The 18984-nt window shown below is 34.5% G+C and overlaps 2 long non-coding RNA genes across 2 annotated transcripts in view; one reads left to right on the forward strand and one right to left on the reverse strand.

Moving 5' to 3' along the window:
• LOC148275018 (uncharacterized) overlaps window positions 1-18984 on the forward strand; it is a 100296-nt gene that overhangs the window by 70598 nt on the left and 10714 nt on the right. The window lies entirely within an intron of this gene.
• Window positions 13664-16228, reverse strand: LOC148275020 (uncharacterized). Its single transcript, XR_015824131.1, has 3 exons — window positions 16065-16228; window positions 15096-15301; window positions 13664-14394 (listed from the first exon to the last, which is right to left on the reverse strand). It is a non-coding gene; the product is annotated as an uncharacterized LOC148275020 (long non-coding RNA).

Below are 18984 nucleotides of genomic sequence, written 5' to 3' on the forward strand. Positions count from 1 at the left end.
CAAAAACCAAGCACAATCGCTTAAATTCATGGGGGTGATTCGGATACCTCTCAATATGAGGCACCTACAGTTTCCTTTTGGACGTCACTTCTTCGGCCAACCTGTATTTAAGTAATATTAACTGTGGAATTGTGTAATTTGGTTTTATTATTAATATGGATAACTTATATAGCGCCATTTTCGTAATATATCACCTCAAGGGCGCTTTACAAAGTGATTATATAAAGATACAATTATATTTTTAATTTAAGAAAAACAATGTACCTTGTCACCACATGCTAAGGATTTATTCAAATGATTTAGAGAACAAGTTGGTTTTAAGTTTCTTCCGAAACATCAATTCACTCTCACAGTTTCGCACCTCTGCTGGGAGAGCATTCCATGCCGTAGGGCCTGCGACCGCGAATGCGCGTTCGCCGAATTTAGTGCGCTGTTTGCGTAGAGGTTTAATAACTTTTCCTTTCGACGTAGATGTAGCTGGTCTAAGCGTAAGACGTCTGTCAGCTAGCTCATCGGGAATGCAGAGATCCCTTAAGTATTCTGGAGCAGAGTTGTGCAGTGACTTATACATAAACCAACAGAGTTTGTATTCCGAAATCGTAGCCTGTGTAATTCCCGAAGTAGTGGATTGATATGACTGAATTTAGAGATTCCGAATATAAGTCTCGCTGCGGCATTCAATACAGACTGTAGGCGAGTCATTTTATTCATCGGTAGACCTGCGGAGATACCATTACAATAATCGACTCTAGACACTACAAACGCATTTATTAATTGACGGGCGGCATCAACTGGCAAATTTTTGCGTATCCATTTAATCTCTCAGCTGATAAAAGCATAATCGTATAATGGATTTATTGCTTTGCTTTGTCTGCAATACCCTGTATAATTCCTCCATGTATACATTAATATAATAAAATAAACGCGCCCTCAATTTTTTCAGTTTTACAAACTCTACGAAATGTTTAAAATTACTTAAAAAATGTTTTAGAAACTTTGACTGGTGGGGTAGCAAAAAAAATACATGAATGATGCAAACATCTGGTATTTTCGACATTGAACATTGAAAAACCAGATGTCATTTTTTATACTCAATTCTGTAACTCAGTATTAACTTAACTAGAAGCAGAGAACTTAAGAATAAAATAAGCAAACTGGAATTTAAGCTGATAAAACATAGACGCGGTACGTTCAAGGCGCGCGGAACTAACGCGGTAATGAGTTTTGACGATGCCCGGTTAAGTTTTGATGAAAATTGGCGCTTCGGTATTCTTTAATATCGACCAAAAAAATTTTATCTAGACAATAAGAAAAAAATATTTTAATATAAGCGAGCTACTTTGAACGACGTCACTACTTCAAATGAATCAACCGATGGTACGAGAGTTGTGAAAGATTTCCGGTTCACTTACCGTCAACGGACCGATCGGCAAAACTGACCGAGAAGAGAACTTCAGAAAATTATTTAAGAAAAAAAAATTGAGTTGTTCAGTTGTTTTATTATTTATAACTATCAAACTAAGACATAAATAAATTAAAAAAAAAAACAAAAAAAATATGTATCAATTACCTTCACACTTGCGAATCATCGACATTCCCAGTTAGTTCAGATCTTAACTGATTTAAAAAAATATATTTTCAGTTCACAAATAAAAGATATCGCAATATGCTCGTATGAACATTTAAAAAAAATAATAATAACACCAAACATCTTTCTCATAAACTCGTGGTTGACATGAAATATTTATTTAAATAGGCGTTTTTGCACTAGAATATTTCATAGTCCCCGAACTGGTACCCGAAGCGTAAGACTGTCTATCTTTTCTTTTGATATTTTTTGTGACCTTCGTGTCACAAAAAATATCAAGATACAATTATTACATAAAATTAAGATAAACTATCAAGATACGGTTATTCCTTTAAAAAATCCATAGTTACGAATAAATTAAAACAATGATAAATTATGGGTATAGAACATTTCAAAACAAACGCACGAAACCATAATATTAGACGCATGATTTAATGTTTTTAGTCAAGGAATTTTTATATTTGGGCGCGGACCATCACGAAATACATTAATATTTTTTATTTATTATTATATATTTTTTGTTTACCATATACATAAGATCTATAACAGAGTATTATTAAAATAAATAATAATTAAATAGCAATGAAATACATTTTAACAGTAAGAATAGTAAACTATAATTATTCCGCAAAGGCATGGCCTGTTCTTGGGTATACAAGAAATGTTTATTAATTTTTTGGTCCTATACATATGGATAATAGACGGGTATAATATTTGTGTATAATATGAAAAAGAGAAAATAAAATATTCTGTAAAAGATTAGATGGTTCTTTTTTATTTTTTAAAAAGGAAATAAAACATCCCTTATTATTAAAAGGCAACAAAATATATCATAGAAAAAATGAATTTAAAAATGTTGGTCCCTTTAAAATATGAATGTCTCTGTGCTATCCTCGTTTTGCAATATATATATATATATATGGATAATTTTTATAGCCGTTTTTGTGAAAATCACCTCAAGGGCGCTGTACAATAAATAAATATCCCACCACGTCTTGCAGCTACAGAGCGCATGGACGGTTGGGATTCTTGTTCCTCGTCTCCAATTATGATATACAGGAGCTAGATTACAGCACGTCTTGCAGCTACAGAGCGCATAGACATAAGAAATCTAGCCCCTATTTACATTTTTTATTTGACAATAAAGTTTAGAGATTTCGTGATATTTAAAAAAAATTAATAAAAAACAAATTTATAAAAATAGAAGTTAGATAACAACAAGTCTTGCAGCTACTGAGCGCACGGACGGTTGGGATTCTAGACCTCACTTACTAAATTTGGATATTTGATAGTTGATAACATTTACCTATTGAAGCTAGATTACTAATCGTCTTGCAGCTACAAAGTGCATGGACGAGTGAAATACTGGCAACTTAAAATTATCAATAAATTTACAAAAACAAACATTGAGCATAATAGTAAATTTGCAAAGTGTTCGTGCCAAAAAGTAAACAATAAAAACAAAACAGATAAAGCACTTCAACATTGTGGATAACATTACAGATACAAATATCCGAAGGGTAGCTTTTGTAGTCACTAGTCTATTTCTAGCACACGATTCCTTCTTTTACTATCTATTTAAATTACTTGAAAATAAATTTTTGTTCTTAAATATATATTTTAAACATTGAAAACAATATATTTGTCTTATTTCCAAAAGTTTATCTTCTTGGAACAATATCAAAATCCTGTTTACTTTTTTGGTTTTTTATACCCCCAATTTTAAATCTGTAAATATATGTTACTTTAGTTTAGTTAGGATGTTAGTTTACGTATCAAATTGTAAAACGCCCTTGAGGTGATTTTTCACAAACATTGCTCTATTTAAATCAGCCAAATATTAATACTATTATTAATTTTTGGTAACAAAGGTCTACGATGTATGCAAGGAAAGCGATTTGCTGATGAATGTCGGTAAATCGAATGTGATGGTTTTTGAAAGAAATGAAAGTATGACTAAATGGGAAATCAATGTGAATGGAGTTAAACTAAAATAAGTAGAGGAATTCGTGTATCTGGGAAGTATGTTTACTAGGGATGGAATGACTGAGAAAGATGTTGAAAGAAGGGTGAGTGCCGGGGACAGAGTGAACGGTGCACTTAAATCAACCTTGGCAAATAAACGTTTGTCACAAGAGGCAAAATTAGCAGTTCACAACGGAGTCCTGGTCCCGACCCTGATGCATGGGAGCGAAGTATGGACTCGGTAAAATAGGGATGAAAGTAGGCTAAATGCTGTCGAGATGCGATCTCTCAGGCGAATGTGTGGTAAAACTATGTACGATAGATGCACAAATGTTGAGATCCGTACATTATGTAATGCTGAGACAAGCATTATCGACAAAACCAAGAAAGGAGCTCTGCGCTGCTTTGGACATGTAGAACGAATGGACAGCGAAAGAACGGCTAAGAATAGTTACAATGCGAATGTTGATGGATGCAGAAATAGAAGACCGAGAAAGACATGGCATGACCAAATCCAACAAATACTTGAAGATGGACATGTCAAAAGTCGGAATAATCGGCGCGCGTGCATGAGAAGATGTATGAATGTAGAGGAAGCGAGATCTGTATGCAAATATAGAGTGTTGTGGCGTTCTATCCTCTCTGCCTACCCTTACGGGGAAACGGCGTGATGGTTTGTTGTATTATTATAACTTTTGGTCTTCCAAATAAACTGCGCAACTCGGTTAAATATGACCATTTTACGCACTGTACACTCGCCATTCTGCCCGTGTTTGAACCCTTCCGCCCAATGTGATAATACATTATCGTCTCCCGTATCTGCGCTCTCTGACTCTGACGTCCCGACCCCGCAGTATGATATGATAATGGCCAGTGGCCGAGCACAGTCAGCCCAGTAACCAGTTAGGTCCTTAGCTCCAATTAAAAAGTTACACAACATGGCTCTCCCCACTCGGCCATAATTGAGAGCGTGGAATCCTTTGTTGCATAACTCGCCTATGAAATAATGTATGTCGAATTTCGTCAAGTGTTTATTTAGAGTACAGAGTATAGACTCAGTATTCAGATGTGAATTTCACATCGTTAAATCTAGCATCATTCCCGTCCAACCCATACAATGACCATTAGTCCAATGTGCATATATAACGCGTCATCGCTCCGTCTTTATTTATTCATACAAATACATACATATTACAAAAAAAAAAACGCATCCCAAACTCTATGAGGCCAAAGGGCCCTGTGTTGAGTTGGGATACAACATAATGGAAAATGGAAGCATGTACATAATTAAATATTTATTTATGTGTTCAAAATTGTAAATTCAATATAGGATTGCCCTGAACTGTTATCTCTCATCAACTTCAGGGTGCCTGGAAGAATGACTAGACAGGTGCCACCGTTTTGTAGCAACAATTCACGGACAGTGTATACTTGTAATGCAGTATTAAATAGACTTCATGAACTCGGCAATAGTTGTTCCCACGTATATGATATATTTAGTGTAGGGTATTGTTCCTATAGAACGAACCTTTTGAACTTTTTCAAAGATGGTGAATGGAAATTATATTTATTTATTCATGCATTTCATATACAATTTTTTGTTCACTTTGCCTAGCTGTGTGAAACAGTACTTATGATTTTCTTGTAGTTTTACTGTAGAATGTCTTATTATTTCAACTTTCTACTGAATAAGCTGTATAATTTTTAGGTTATTTTTTTAAATATAAATCTTGGTTTGATTGTATAATTTTTGGTTTGATTTTTTTTTTATAAATCTTGTTTTTAAAATTCATGTTTTTGAAAAGAAAAGGAAAAAAATATTAAGCCAAATATGTTAATATTATAAATGTTTGTAAAAGGCAGATTTGCCGTTTATGTTAATAAAATAAAATAAAATATACGGCCAATGAGCATTTTTATGGACACATTTATACATAAAAAAAAATTAGAAAGACTCAATGGTTTATAGTATACTTTGTGGAAGTGGAAGCGGGAGAGAGATGTTTATAATTGAATTTGATTCAGTGATCGTTTGAAAGAAGACAACTTGTTATCAAAGAAATCAAGACTGGTATGTTTGTTGGCAGACCTAAGAATTCTGGGCATAGGGGAATGAAAACCATAGTTAGTTCTATGGTATCGGTATGAAAGAGTAAGTTTTGTCTATGGTTTCTAGTTGGGATATTTAATTTTATTGAATATTAAAATTTTACAAATAATATCAAAAATAAAAATTAAATATTATTACATTAAAATATCCGAGTCAAGTATAATTGATAAGATTGAGAAAGGGTCTCTGAGATGGTTTGGTCACGTAGAATAAATGGACGACGAAAGAATGATAAAACAAGTAAATATGGCGAAAATGAACGGTAACCTAGGACGAGGACGAGGACCAAGGGAGACGTGGGATGATCAGATAAATCAAATTCTTAAGTCTGGTCATGTTAAAAGCAGGCCGAACCGAAGGGCATGTATGACAAGATGTACGAATGTGGAAGAAGCTAGGAATATATGCCAGGATAGACGTGTGTGGTGGTCCATTCTCTCTGCCTACCCCTACGGGTAAGTGGCGTGTGGTAGTATTAGTATTAGTAGTAGTAATTTGAACAACACGCTCAATAGTATATAAATCTATGCAATATCTCGCAGCAATCTTCTGCAATGGTCTCCCCTTGGACAAAATCCAGATTTGCACCCTCCTCCTGAAAATGGTTTTCGTTTTGCAGAACTCAATATGTTTATCCAGGACATTGAACACTCTCGGGGTCACAGAAGTGAAATTCTCCTGAGCAAACGTCGTACTTGTTTTTGGAATTAAATAATTCAAATTACAGGAAAACCTCGTACGAGCATTCTGCTGGGTATTACTCTTGTAGCCGCATGACCAGAAATGTGTCAATGGCTCTTGCATACATATCTCGCTTCCTCTAAATTCATACATCTTCTCATGGACGCGCGCCGATTATTCCGATTTTTAACATCTCCATCTTCAAATATTTGTTCCGTTAACATTCATTTTATTTTATAAGGTAATTCAACAAAGATACATATTAGAATACATACTATTTGAAGGTATTCGTCGATACAATTTCACATGCATATTATATATATATATATATATGTGTATGTCTGGATAATTTATATAGCGCCATTTTTGTGAAAATCACCTCAAGGGCGCTGTACTATAAATAAATATCCCAGCACGTCTCGCAGCTACAGAGCGCACGGACGGTTGTGATTCTAGTTCCTCGTCTCCAATTATGATAAATAACAATTTTGATATATAGGAGCTAGATAACAGCACGTCTTGCAGCTACAGAGCGCACGGACAGTAAGAAATTTAGCCCCTATTTACATTTAAAATATAAAGTTTATATTTGAAGCACTAACTTTGTGGTTATTCATTACAATAAAATAAATGAAACAACTTTGTTTTTAACCACTAATTTTTATTTTTCACCGACCGGTTTCAAAGCAAACAAGCTTCTTTGTCAAGGTTTACGTAACTAATGAATTGATTCCTTTTTATTTTATTTCGATCATGTTCCTTAAATACTACACGTGATACTACACATGTAATATACTACACGTGATAATACATCGAGCCTATGCTGAGTTCTTTAACTAGTAAGTATGGCAATTAAGTGAACATGTAACAGCACAAAAAGTAAACAATAACAATACTTTACACAAAGAATTACACAAAATAGATAGAATTACCTAAGTTTTTTTATATTTTTTAAATGTCTTATACAGTACACAATACAATGAAAAATAAGTTGTTCGTGTGTACCTATTAACTAAGATTTATTCCGAAGAGATTATTCAAAAAAAGTTGGAAAAGTACTATGAGAAATGTTGATTTTTGGATATTTGTCAGCGCACGTGCTTTGATAATATTCTAGATAACTTCTATAAAATCATGAAGATCAACAGGTCCTTATATATTTGAATAAACGATGATTTAAAAAAATATTATATCACCGTATTTTATTATATTATACACTTTCTTTATGATGTATTTTAAATCAATTATTTTAAATGGTGGCCAATTTTGGGGGGTCATTGACCAATGGACATGAGGAAACCTGCCACTGAGCAGCATACAAGGGTTCTGATTCTTCGTGCTGTGTTCTCCTGTCCGCCAAGACAGGTGATTATGATGAGACCACGCGAATATGCGCCCACGTAATGAACACACGAAAATGCATGTATGTAAATATTAAAAGCGGGCAAATTTAATGAAAGTAACACCCCTGCCACAATTTCGAGCGTGTTTAACAATTTTAATTTGCATACTGTATCTATTTAGTACCGCGGGAGACAAATTCTCCACTAACCTTCCCCTCTCTAATTAAAATCGTCCTGGATGCATAATATTTCCTCCCATTAAAGTAAAATCCCGTGCATTTTTAAAACCTCTTAGATGATTACTGGCTGTGGTGGAGGCACTCTCCCAACATGGACGTGTAGTGACTTATTTTCATATTTATTTTATCTAAAAATGAACACTTATTAAAAAAATAAAAATAAGAAAAATCTCGCTTCGAGGCTTGTCAGCGGCGTCCCGATTACATTGGAAGTTAACTTCGATTGTTTATAAAGTCAAATTAAATTTTCTGTACCAAAATATGTATATTTGTATTCAAATTTGTCAATATTTGTTTGTATAAAACTTAACCTAACCAATCTTCTGAACACATCCTGTGGTCTTGTCCCTTTCCCCTTCTCTATGATTACCGAATGGAGGTTATCGCTACTATCCGTGGCCCTGTTATAGGCCCTGTCGGATATACAGATCTAGTGGCTTCTAAAAAGAATTTCGAGGCTTTTAAAAAGTTTTGTAATCGTTTCGGCGAATTGATCATGTCCAATCAATTAATTCTCAGTCAGCGAAGAATTCACTTCCCTCTCTTCTCAATCCAATACAGTACATATTATGTACTTCTGGATTACTTTCTTTCAGCACAAAGATGCTAAGGATACCAGATTTCAGAGAGCTCCTTCGGGCGGCTTTTCTCGTTTGACAACGAGCAAATTTTCCGTGTATGTGGGCACCGACAAGGAGACTTATGTCCTCAGATGCGGTATGTGGTGGGCAAGCTGTATAAAACTTAACCACTTACCGACTTTTCTGTGTCTACCGGTTTTAAGACATAATTTCCCTACCCGCACCCAATTATGCATATCTTTATCGTTTTCGTTACATTGAAGGTAAGGTGATCAGTCTTATGCTTCCGGTGCCAGTCCGGGAACAACAAACATCTTTTTAGAGTTGAATGCTACACCGGCGTTTATTTATAATTAAATTTTTACGAAGTGTGCAAGGAGAGTGATTTGCTAATGAATGTGCAAAAGTCGAACGTCATGGTCTTTGAAAGAAATGTAACTATGACTGAATGTAAGATTGTAGTAAATGGAGATAGTTTGAAACAGGTCGAAGAATTTGTATATCTGGGTAGTATGTTTACTAGAGATGGAAATATGGACAAGGATATTGAAAGGAGGGTTAGTGCCGGTAACAGAGTTAATGGTGCCTTAAAGTCTGTCGTAGCAAATAAGTGTCTATCGCAAGAGGCTAAATTAGCAGTTCATAATGGAGTTCTGGTACCAACCCTAATGTATGGAAGCGAAGCATGGAGTTGGAAAAAAAGGGACGAAAGTAGACTGAATGCTGTTGAAATGCGATCCCTCAGGCGAATGTGCGGAAAAACAATGTATGATAGGTGCCCTAATGTCGAAATTAGAGCAGAATGCAAGGCTGAGTTAAGCATTATCGACAAAATTAAGAAAGGTCTTTTGCGATGGTTCGGTCATGTGGAGCGAATGAATGATGAAAGAACGGCTAAAAAGATTTATGATGCGAATGTGTCTGGTTGTAGAAGTCGAGGAAGGCCGAGAAAGACATGGCATGATCAAGTACAACAAATTCTTGAAAGTGGTCATGTGAAAAGTCGGAATAATCGACGTGCGTGCATGAGAAGATGTATGAATGTGAAGGAAGCAAAAGAAGTGTGCCAGGACAGAGTGGTGTGGCGTTCTATCCTCTCTGCCTACCCCTCTGGGGAAATGGCGTGATGGTTAGTTAGTTAAATTTGACAACTAATGACCTGCATAAGTGCTGCATTCGATACTGTAGACCATAATATTTTGCTTGAACGTCTGGAGAAAACTTATGGTATCCGTGATCAGGCACATACGTGGTTCAGTTCATATCTTAATGAGAGAGAATATGCAGTTGTGTTCCAGGGTAAAAGCTCGACCAACTTTCAAACTTTTTCCAACAAATAGCGAATGCCGAATCAGAATCAACGATGTTGTCACAGATTGGTTCGAGGTCACCACCGGAGTTCGTCAAGGCTGCGTCCTTACACCGTTCCTTTTTATAATCCTCATGGACCTCATCCTAAGGAAGTCAATTCCACTTGATTGAGGAATATCCATCTCCTCCTCCCGAAAACTCTGCGACTTCGAGTATGCCGATGATACGTTTATAATTAAATCCAAAGTAACCCACCAGATCGTGACCCGACAAGTATCGGCACAGCAGCTGATGGTGCCACGACAGAAGAACTACTATGGAGATAGAACAATGGGGAGTGTAGTACCAAAACTGTTTAATTTAAAACCGATTGAAAATCATGAGAAAAAAACCGAAATTCATTAAAACAAATAGTCAAAAACTTATCGAAAACAGCAAGTGAAACTTAAGTGTGCATATAAATATATTATACTCTTAATTTTTTATTAAACTATGTACTTACCTATAATATTTTTTTTTAATGTAATGTAACCCGCAGACAAGTTTCGGCTTTGAGGGAACAAAAATACAATTATATATGTCACTCGTTTGTTCAAATAAATAAAACTTTTAAAAAAAAACTCAAACATAACAATTCATCGGCCCTGAAGATGCCTTCTTAGGCGAAAGCGCTCGTTGGTCAAAATTAAATAAAAGTTAAACTAAACCAAGAAGATTTATTGATACTTTTATTTACTATGTTATCTATATCATTTACGGTATTTAATATTATTTTTATTTTATTTTATTTATTCATTCATATTTTTCTCTTACAAACCGTGGGTAATCAAAATATTGTGACCTCACTGGGGTTACCCGTGCAGAGGACACTTAACAATATACTTTTTTGAAATGTTTTTACATTTGAGAATAAACAAAAAAGACTAACTAAATAAACAGAGGTAATTAACAAAATATTGTATTTTTCATTCACCTGGACACTGAATAATAAAAATAATGTATCTCTAATCGAGTGCATCTCAATGCAATTTCACCTACGTTCATAATTCTGTCACATGCACGTCCATAATCCTATCGTACGGGTTGGTTCACGACCGAACGAGAATGTGCGCTTTATTGCCGCCGGCAAATTTAAATTAGGAAGTCGTGCATTAGCGAGCGCGGGAAAATAATCATAAATAATGTCACCCCCTCGCCCTGCTCCCGCTGCCCCCCAGCCCGTGTTGGATATTAGAAACAATGCTGTCCCTGGCTCGAGTTTATTTCTAGTTTTTCCGCATTTCTTCGCAGTACGGAAGGGTATTATTACACGGCGTTTCGCGGCCAGGGGTGGTGTTCTGAATCTTCTCTACCCCCTAGAGAGTGATTAATTTGGGGATTTTAATTTTTGCATTCATTTACACTTTGCTTCATATACATTCTTACTGTTATTTTAATTCTAAGTATTTTTATGATATGCAAATATTTGCAGACAAGCACTTGATTTTAACCCCTAAGAAATTAACCAAAGTTGAAATGCAGGTAAACGTCATTTTACGCCGGGGTAAAAAAAAATCGGCATAAAATTAACACAAATATAATGGAAAATATAAGGTCGGGTTCCGTGTCAAAATTCTAAGAACAATCTTACATGTTTATTTAATACATATCCTATATATATTCCAAATAAATTATAAATGTATTTAATAAATACAGTTTAAATTCGTTTACAAAATAAATAATAATCCCTTGATATAAATAATGATTTTTTATAAGAAATACCAACTCACCAGTTCGTCGGTACTAAATTAAATTCTTACACTTTTTTTAATAAAGCATCTAATTTCATGTGCTTTGATTGTTGCTGCCTTTCTTGCAGAATCAAAACATAAACTACAAATATTTGAATATTCTTTTTATTTTTATAATAATAAAATAAAAAATATAATCATACCTCATTATTTTTCTTAAAAACAAAACGAAAATTAACTCGGAAATAATTTCACACACACAGTAGGATGCTCGTGTACACGGTAATATAATAAAGCAACGTGTAAAAATGGGTCTGCTATTAGAATCGCGGCGCCTACTGTCGTCTGGTGTCGGCCGAAACGGGGAATCCCACGCCGGCAGTGACCGGCGTAATTGTAAATTGTAAAAAAAAACCGGCGCAAAACGACATTTTCCTGTATTTTACAAAAAAAAATTGAATATATTTTTGAGAAAGATAAAGTGAAGTCATAAGCTCTGTAAATTTTTTTGGAGTTCCCGTTCTTAAAAATGCTGCGTTTGTTGTCACAAGCTACGAGTATATAAACTTTTGGACTTCTCTTTCTTAAAAATGTTTCCACATTATCTCTATTTAAATCGCGTCCGATGAAACATATCCCCTCTCTTCCTTAATTTCTCCTACTTTCCTCTCCACTTTTCCATTGAAGACTAGTATCAATATGAATTTATTTATGTACTAGTTCATTTACTTTTTCTATTTTTATATCTATGTTAATTTCTCTCGCGTATACATCTGGCCACACCGATAATTAAACTTATAATAAATATGGACCCGTAAAATAAAAAATGATGATTTTCATTTAGAACATCATTGCGACTTTCAGCATTACCCAGAACACTCGATTGAATTAGATTGAATCGACCAAACCGTATTTTTTTTCCATTTTTTAAAACAGTTTTGTCCATCGTTTCGCGTTTAATCTGTGGCCATTATATGAAGCAAAGTGTCTAGGGGGTAGAGAAGATTTAGAATACACCACCCCAGACTGCGAAATTTAATAGGAATATTCCTCATAGTAAACTTTTAAAAAATAAAAATAAAAACTTTTTTTCAAACGAAAAAAAATCTTGTTTTCGTTATTCACAACCAACAAATTTTCAAGAAACAGATTACCACGGCTTTAATATTGTTTTTATGTCTTTTAGTAAAATAAAATCATAGATATACTTTAAGTGCACTGTATAGAAATAGACAATTTAAAAAATATCGTATGAGAATTTAAATTTTAAACAAAAGGTTAGTGTGACATTCGCTGTTTTGAGACAATACTTTGGTTGACTTTTTATTTTTAGTGCAAACTAAACAGATCGAATCAAGAATTCCGATGTGTTTAATTATGCTTCACATTTTTTTGTTTAGCGGTTTCAAAAGAAGGTAATATTAAAAGCCCCGATGAAAAGGAAGGGAACTTGAGTCAAATACTGAGAAACATAAAAAAAGGTAATTTAAAAAATGTATTCTTGGAAACCATCAGTTCTAGTAAAAAAAAAAATGTTTCTCAAAATACAATAATATTCCTTTAAAAAAAGCACAATTTTACTTTTTTCGTATCTCATAGTTTTCGAGATTATTTAGAGTACTTACCTATAGCAGATGTAAATAAAGATAATATAAATTTATTGAAAACCCTAACGCTTTTTGATATTATGCAATTGCTATTAATCTGATACTGCCACCGTCATGAGGAGCTCTAGTCGCGCGTGTTTGTGACGTCATTATGGTCCACTAGAGGGTTCGCTGACCGCATGGAGTGGGGGCTGGTGACGGCACACGTCCTCCAATCCGCGAGGGATGATATCCGACCACGAATATTATCATTGAAACAGACAAAGTTCACAAATTATGTTTGCGTTGGTACGTGGAATCTCTCCCCAAAGCAAAAGAGCCTAATAATTTTATGGTCATTTTGTTGCATCTCCATGGTATGGTATTTTGTTTTTTTTTTCAAATAAGATTTATTTCCAAATCATGTTCAAATCGTAAGATGGGGAACAGTGTAACAAAAATGCTTTTAAAAAATCCATAGTTATTTATTGAACACTCTTTTTTCTTTTTTTATTTGTTTATTTTTCCATACACAGATTATTTACAAAGAAATATAATTACAAAAATACACTTTAAAAAAATACATCTTAAAATTAAGCTATAAAATAAATATATAAGTTAAACTACTGGGTGTTCATTTAGATTCATATCTTTCTCTTCATTCTCAGGTCAATAAAACGGTAAGTGCTGGTTTCTTCCATCTCCGACAGATCAAATCCGTGCGGAGAAATATTCCTATAGACGCAACTAAAGCTCTTGTAAATGCTTATGTCGTTTCGCGTCTAGATTACTGTAATGGAATATACGCAAATCTCCCAAAATATCAAACTAATAAACTTCAATCTGGTTTCAATGCAACAGCGAGGCTTGTTACGGGAGTAAAGAAATATTCTCACATCTCGCAACATCTTCGAGATTTGCACTGGTTAAAAAGCCCAGAGAGTATAAAATACAAGCTGTGCTGGACAGTATTCAAATCCCTTCATGAAATGGCTCCAAAATACCCATCGGACCTTTGTATTAGGTAAAATACATGTCAAAGAAAATCTACTCTTAGGTCAGCATTTGATTCAGGAAGAGGAAAACTTGTCGAAATCCGGCGCTCCCAAACACTAGATTTGGAGATCGTGCTTTTGCCGCTGCCGGACCCTCTGCCTGGAACCAATTGCCTTCAAACTTACGAATCATCGACAGTCTCAGTCAGTTCATATCCGAACTAAAATCCCACTTCTTTAAACTATCATACCCTCAATTTTAAATCTGGAAATATAATATATCACTTAACTTTAGTTAGAATGTAAGTTTGGATATACAATTGTAAAGCGCCCTTGAGGTGATTTTTTCAAAAATGGCGCTACATAAATCAGCCAAATATTATTATTATTATTATTATAACATGAATTGGAAAAAATGCCCACAAACACTTAAGCGTCTGAGCGTGGGCATTCCTTCTTTAATTATTAAAAAGTTAATAGCGTATATATATGGTATGACATGAACATGAAAAAAAAAGAAAGAAAAAAGAAAGAAAAACTAAATTAACATATATGCTGATATTACGAAAACATGATTTATTTACAGAATGCATTAATTTTTATTTTTTTTATTTTTATTTTTAAGAATGTGTCTATCTGTTCCTTCCATGCTGATCCAAGACCTCAAACCTACTTTAAAATGTACCAGTGATTTGATGTTTTGTAGTTCCTTGGTTAAAAGATTAAAGGATCTTGGACCAACATGTGAGGAGTGCCTCTGTGCGAACTTAGTTCTGCATCCTGGAACTGACAGTACGCTATCGGATCTAATACTAATACGATTCAAATTATTACTAAACAATTCTCTATTCAAGTAAACATATTTTATGCACTATATATACTTTCTTATAGTCAATCGATAAATAGTTTATCCTTTAACTTGACTTAACTAAAAAATATATAAAATGATTTGCTAAAGTCACTTACTGATTACACCGTACCCCAGATGTCTGGACTTCTATATTTCCTTCTGTAAAATGTTCTCCATCATCATCATTCCCCTTCCGTATCTAATGGTGCATAGGGCACTGCATTGGTACACCAATCGCAGCGTATCTTGATCATTTTTGTTACATGAAGGTAAGATGATCAGTCTTACGCTTCAGATACCACTCCAGGAACTATAAGGTATGCTAGTGAGAAAACACCCATTTAAATAAATATTTCACATTAACCATGGCAGGCTAACGCGCTGACCATTACACCACGAGGCCGGCAAATATATAGCTATAATATTACGTATAATATATAGGCTACAAAATATAATATATCACGAAGTTACGTTGTTTGAGTTGATTTCATATATGAGAGTTGTTGTGTCGCACAGAACCACAGAAAAAAAGCAATTTATAGTATACTCGTATATAACATGACATGACATGTTTTTATACTTTTCAACTACTTTTAATTACTTATATTGTATATGTATATAAAATCAATATATTGCTGCTCTTACTATGTGTCATTAATTTTGAAGATGTTTTTAAATTTACTTAAATTTATTTTCTTATCTAAAGATTCGTCTCATCGTTTCTTTGAATCCCTTGAAATATGTTTGTGTATATTTATGTTTTTCCTCTTTAAAAAATGTTATAATTATTTTATTTTTACATCTGAACGTGTTTTTCATCCTTCATTTTAATTTTTAAACAACATCTATTTGTGTTTTTTTTCATTCTCTTTTTTGTACTTTAGTTAATAACCTTACATATAATTACTTTATAAAATGGACACTTCACTGGTCCATTAGAGTCAAGTCTAACTGTGTAAAATATAAAACTTTGTAACTGTACTCTATGTTTCCTAAATAAAAGAAAATTAAAAAAAAAAAATAACATACATTATATTATGCACCTACTATGTAGGTACAAATAAAATACATTTTTTATAGGTTACCTGTAAATAAAATCACCTTTCGCCGCTGCCATCTCACTCTAACGCAATTAAAATGGTATTTCGCTCTCGTTCCTTCTCAAAAATACGAATGAATTTGCGAAACGAAATTATTACAGAATAAGGCCACAGTACATAATCGGTACTCGGTACTTGGTACCCGTTACCCGGTACCCATGTTAGCGCCGAATAGTGACAGCTTTATCTCATGTTAGTCGTTATCTGCCGTTATCTTTGTACTCCGGAGCCACCACACTCGGCTGTCACGGACTTAGGGGCCGGACGCACGAATTTACCGAGTTTTACTCGGAGTGTCCTTCGACCTTAGCCTGACCTATATAATATAAATACAGTACCCGGCAGTAAATAAAATACATCGGGTTTAAGAATGAGACCACCGACTTTGTAGAGCGTCGTCTCTGTCGCAGGAGTTCGGTATCTGTATGTATGACAAAGACGACGCTTTACGAAGCCGCAGTTGGCCGATTACGCCGGCAGTCTCTTTCGTTAGCCCGATATACTTTATTTGATACCGGCTATTGTATGTACATATGTCCTTAATAATATTATTTAATATTTATTTATACTTTTACATTGTTTGTATTATTATTTTTTTTATACAGAATAATGTGAGGGGTGAGGGAACATTGCCGAGAACATTCCCATGCCGTGGGAAACATTTTACAAAATGTAAAACATGCCTTAAATTAGCTATTTAACAATTTTAACATAATAATAACAATAAAAAAACGTAATTAATCTAATTATCATTAACATAATAAATAATTTAAATTAAAATAATCATAAAAAACATAACCAATTTATATAGACCAATAGAACGAATTTCATAAACAGTACACACATTTTACCTATTTGGCTCGATCCACTCATCGATCCGTGCGCAACCCACCTCTACTATCCATTTCTTAATAGCAATTTTATATTGTGAGAACTTACTATTTGTCCTTATGGATAGTGTAAGTAGATTGTACACTTTAACCGAGTAGTAGGCCAATCGTCTTTGACCTATACCTGTGGGGTTCACAGTCCATTGATCGAGGGGGCACACAGACGTGCAAACAACGTGATGAAACAAGTCATCATTTTATTAACATATTATAACAGAGATGAATAATACTTTCTTCTTCTTTTGCCGGTCATACCGGAGGTTGGTTACCATCGTTCTGAATTCCTCACGATCCTGGGCCAGTCTAATCAGCTCTGCTGCATTCGGCACACTGAACCACTGTCTTTATATTTAGATATTTTATTTATTTATACTTTTACAATGTTTGCATTATTTTTTTATACAGAATAATGAACATAAAACATAAATAGCAGACAAGCAATATTAATTCCGAGTTCAAATAGACTACTGTTTTGGCGGGGTGACTATCTCAAGGCAGTTTTCAGGACCGAAATCCAGAAGCCATTTTTAACAAATAATTTTAATTTCTGTATTCAATTTTAAATCAAGAGGCAGAGTGTTGTAAATTTTGGGAGCAAGGTACATGTGACTCCTCTGACCTAACGATGTTGTCATTAAAATGAAAAAAGTGAAACTATTTGTGCCACCTTTAGGTGGCACAAATAGTTTTTTTTTTTATCTTGTTTCAAAGATTGTATAATATGGATCTATATTTCTGTACATATCGGCAGTTTAGCAGATATCTGCTTTCTATTCATTAACAGTAGCACGGATGATTGGCCTCGAGAGGACTACACTTACGGAGAAATGGAGTCCATGTTAAAAATCTCAAGTCTACAAAAACGTAGAAATGACATTGACTCCATATTTACGTTTAATTTGCTGAATGGCTTAATTGATATAACCATCGTTACTGGAACAAGTGGCATTCAATGTTCCCATCCGCCGGTTGCGAAATAATAATGCGCTGTTCCTCGATCAACACAGCACAAACTATGGCTCGCATGCACCAATGTTCCGATTGTGTCGTATTGTAAACTCGAGACAAGATCTAGACTTTTTTGGTGTAAGTCTTTATAGTTTTAAAAATTCACTAAGATAGACTAGATCTTGTCTTGAGGTAGTATTTTTTTTTGTCCTAGCTTTAATTTTATTTAGTTGTATTTTATTTTATTGGTGCCTGTATCTATTATTAAAAAATGTATTTACCGTCGTTAGAATGGACTGCATAAGTCCGTCAAATAAATAAAATAAAACAAAAATTAACTTCTAACTTATATTTACAGTCTACATTACGTAATAAGTGAAACAGCTCCTAAAGTAATGCAGGCTACAATTTGTCAAATAAATAAATAAATATTACATATTTAGTTAAAAACCTACACGAAATTTGTATAAAAAGGCCGTAGGTATTTTTTTTTCTCATCGTGCGAGTTATCTCCATTGTACGAGTATGCACACACCACACTATTAACGTCATGCGCATACACTCACACAGCTATCTAGCGAACTCCATCTTTATCTAACGCCGTGTTTATCGCACACGCTGATACTGCCAAACTTGTCCCGCGTCCCGCTCTGGCCGCGGCCGGAGAGCGAGACGGCGACAGCCGATATTAAAATCATGTCGATCACGGATCGAGGCGGGCGAGTGGACAATCGGCTTAATCGTTTAGCGGCATTCGGATGTGAAATATTGTGAAATTGTGAATTAAATTATATTTAAAAGCCACCCCACCCCACCCCACTGTATCGTAAAAATGTGAAACATTGTGAAATAAATCATATTAAAAAGCCATTCTGTGTTCAGGAGGATGAAGAATAGGTAAATATAAATGATATACTTGAGGAGAATATTAGGCGTAAGGTGGTTCGATTTCATGACTAACATTGAATTCCGGACGCAGCAGCCTCTTATAACGAGCGACTTGAGGATGCGGCGGTGGCCCAAGTTGCCTCTCCTTTAAAACCTGCGGGCTCTCGCCTTGCTGGAAG

The sequence above is a fragment of the Micrasema longulum genome, unplaced genomic scaffold (genome assembly GCF_059751315.1).
Source record: "Micrasema longulum isolate JH-2025_06_02 unplaced genomic scaffold, ASM5975131v1 h1tg001528l, whole genome shotgun sequence".
In the NCBI taxonomy this organism is placed as follows: Eukaryota; Metazoa; Arthropoda; class Insecta; order Trichoptera; family Brachycentridae; genus Micrasema; species Micrasema longulum.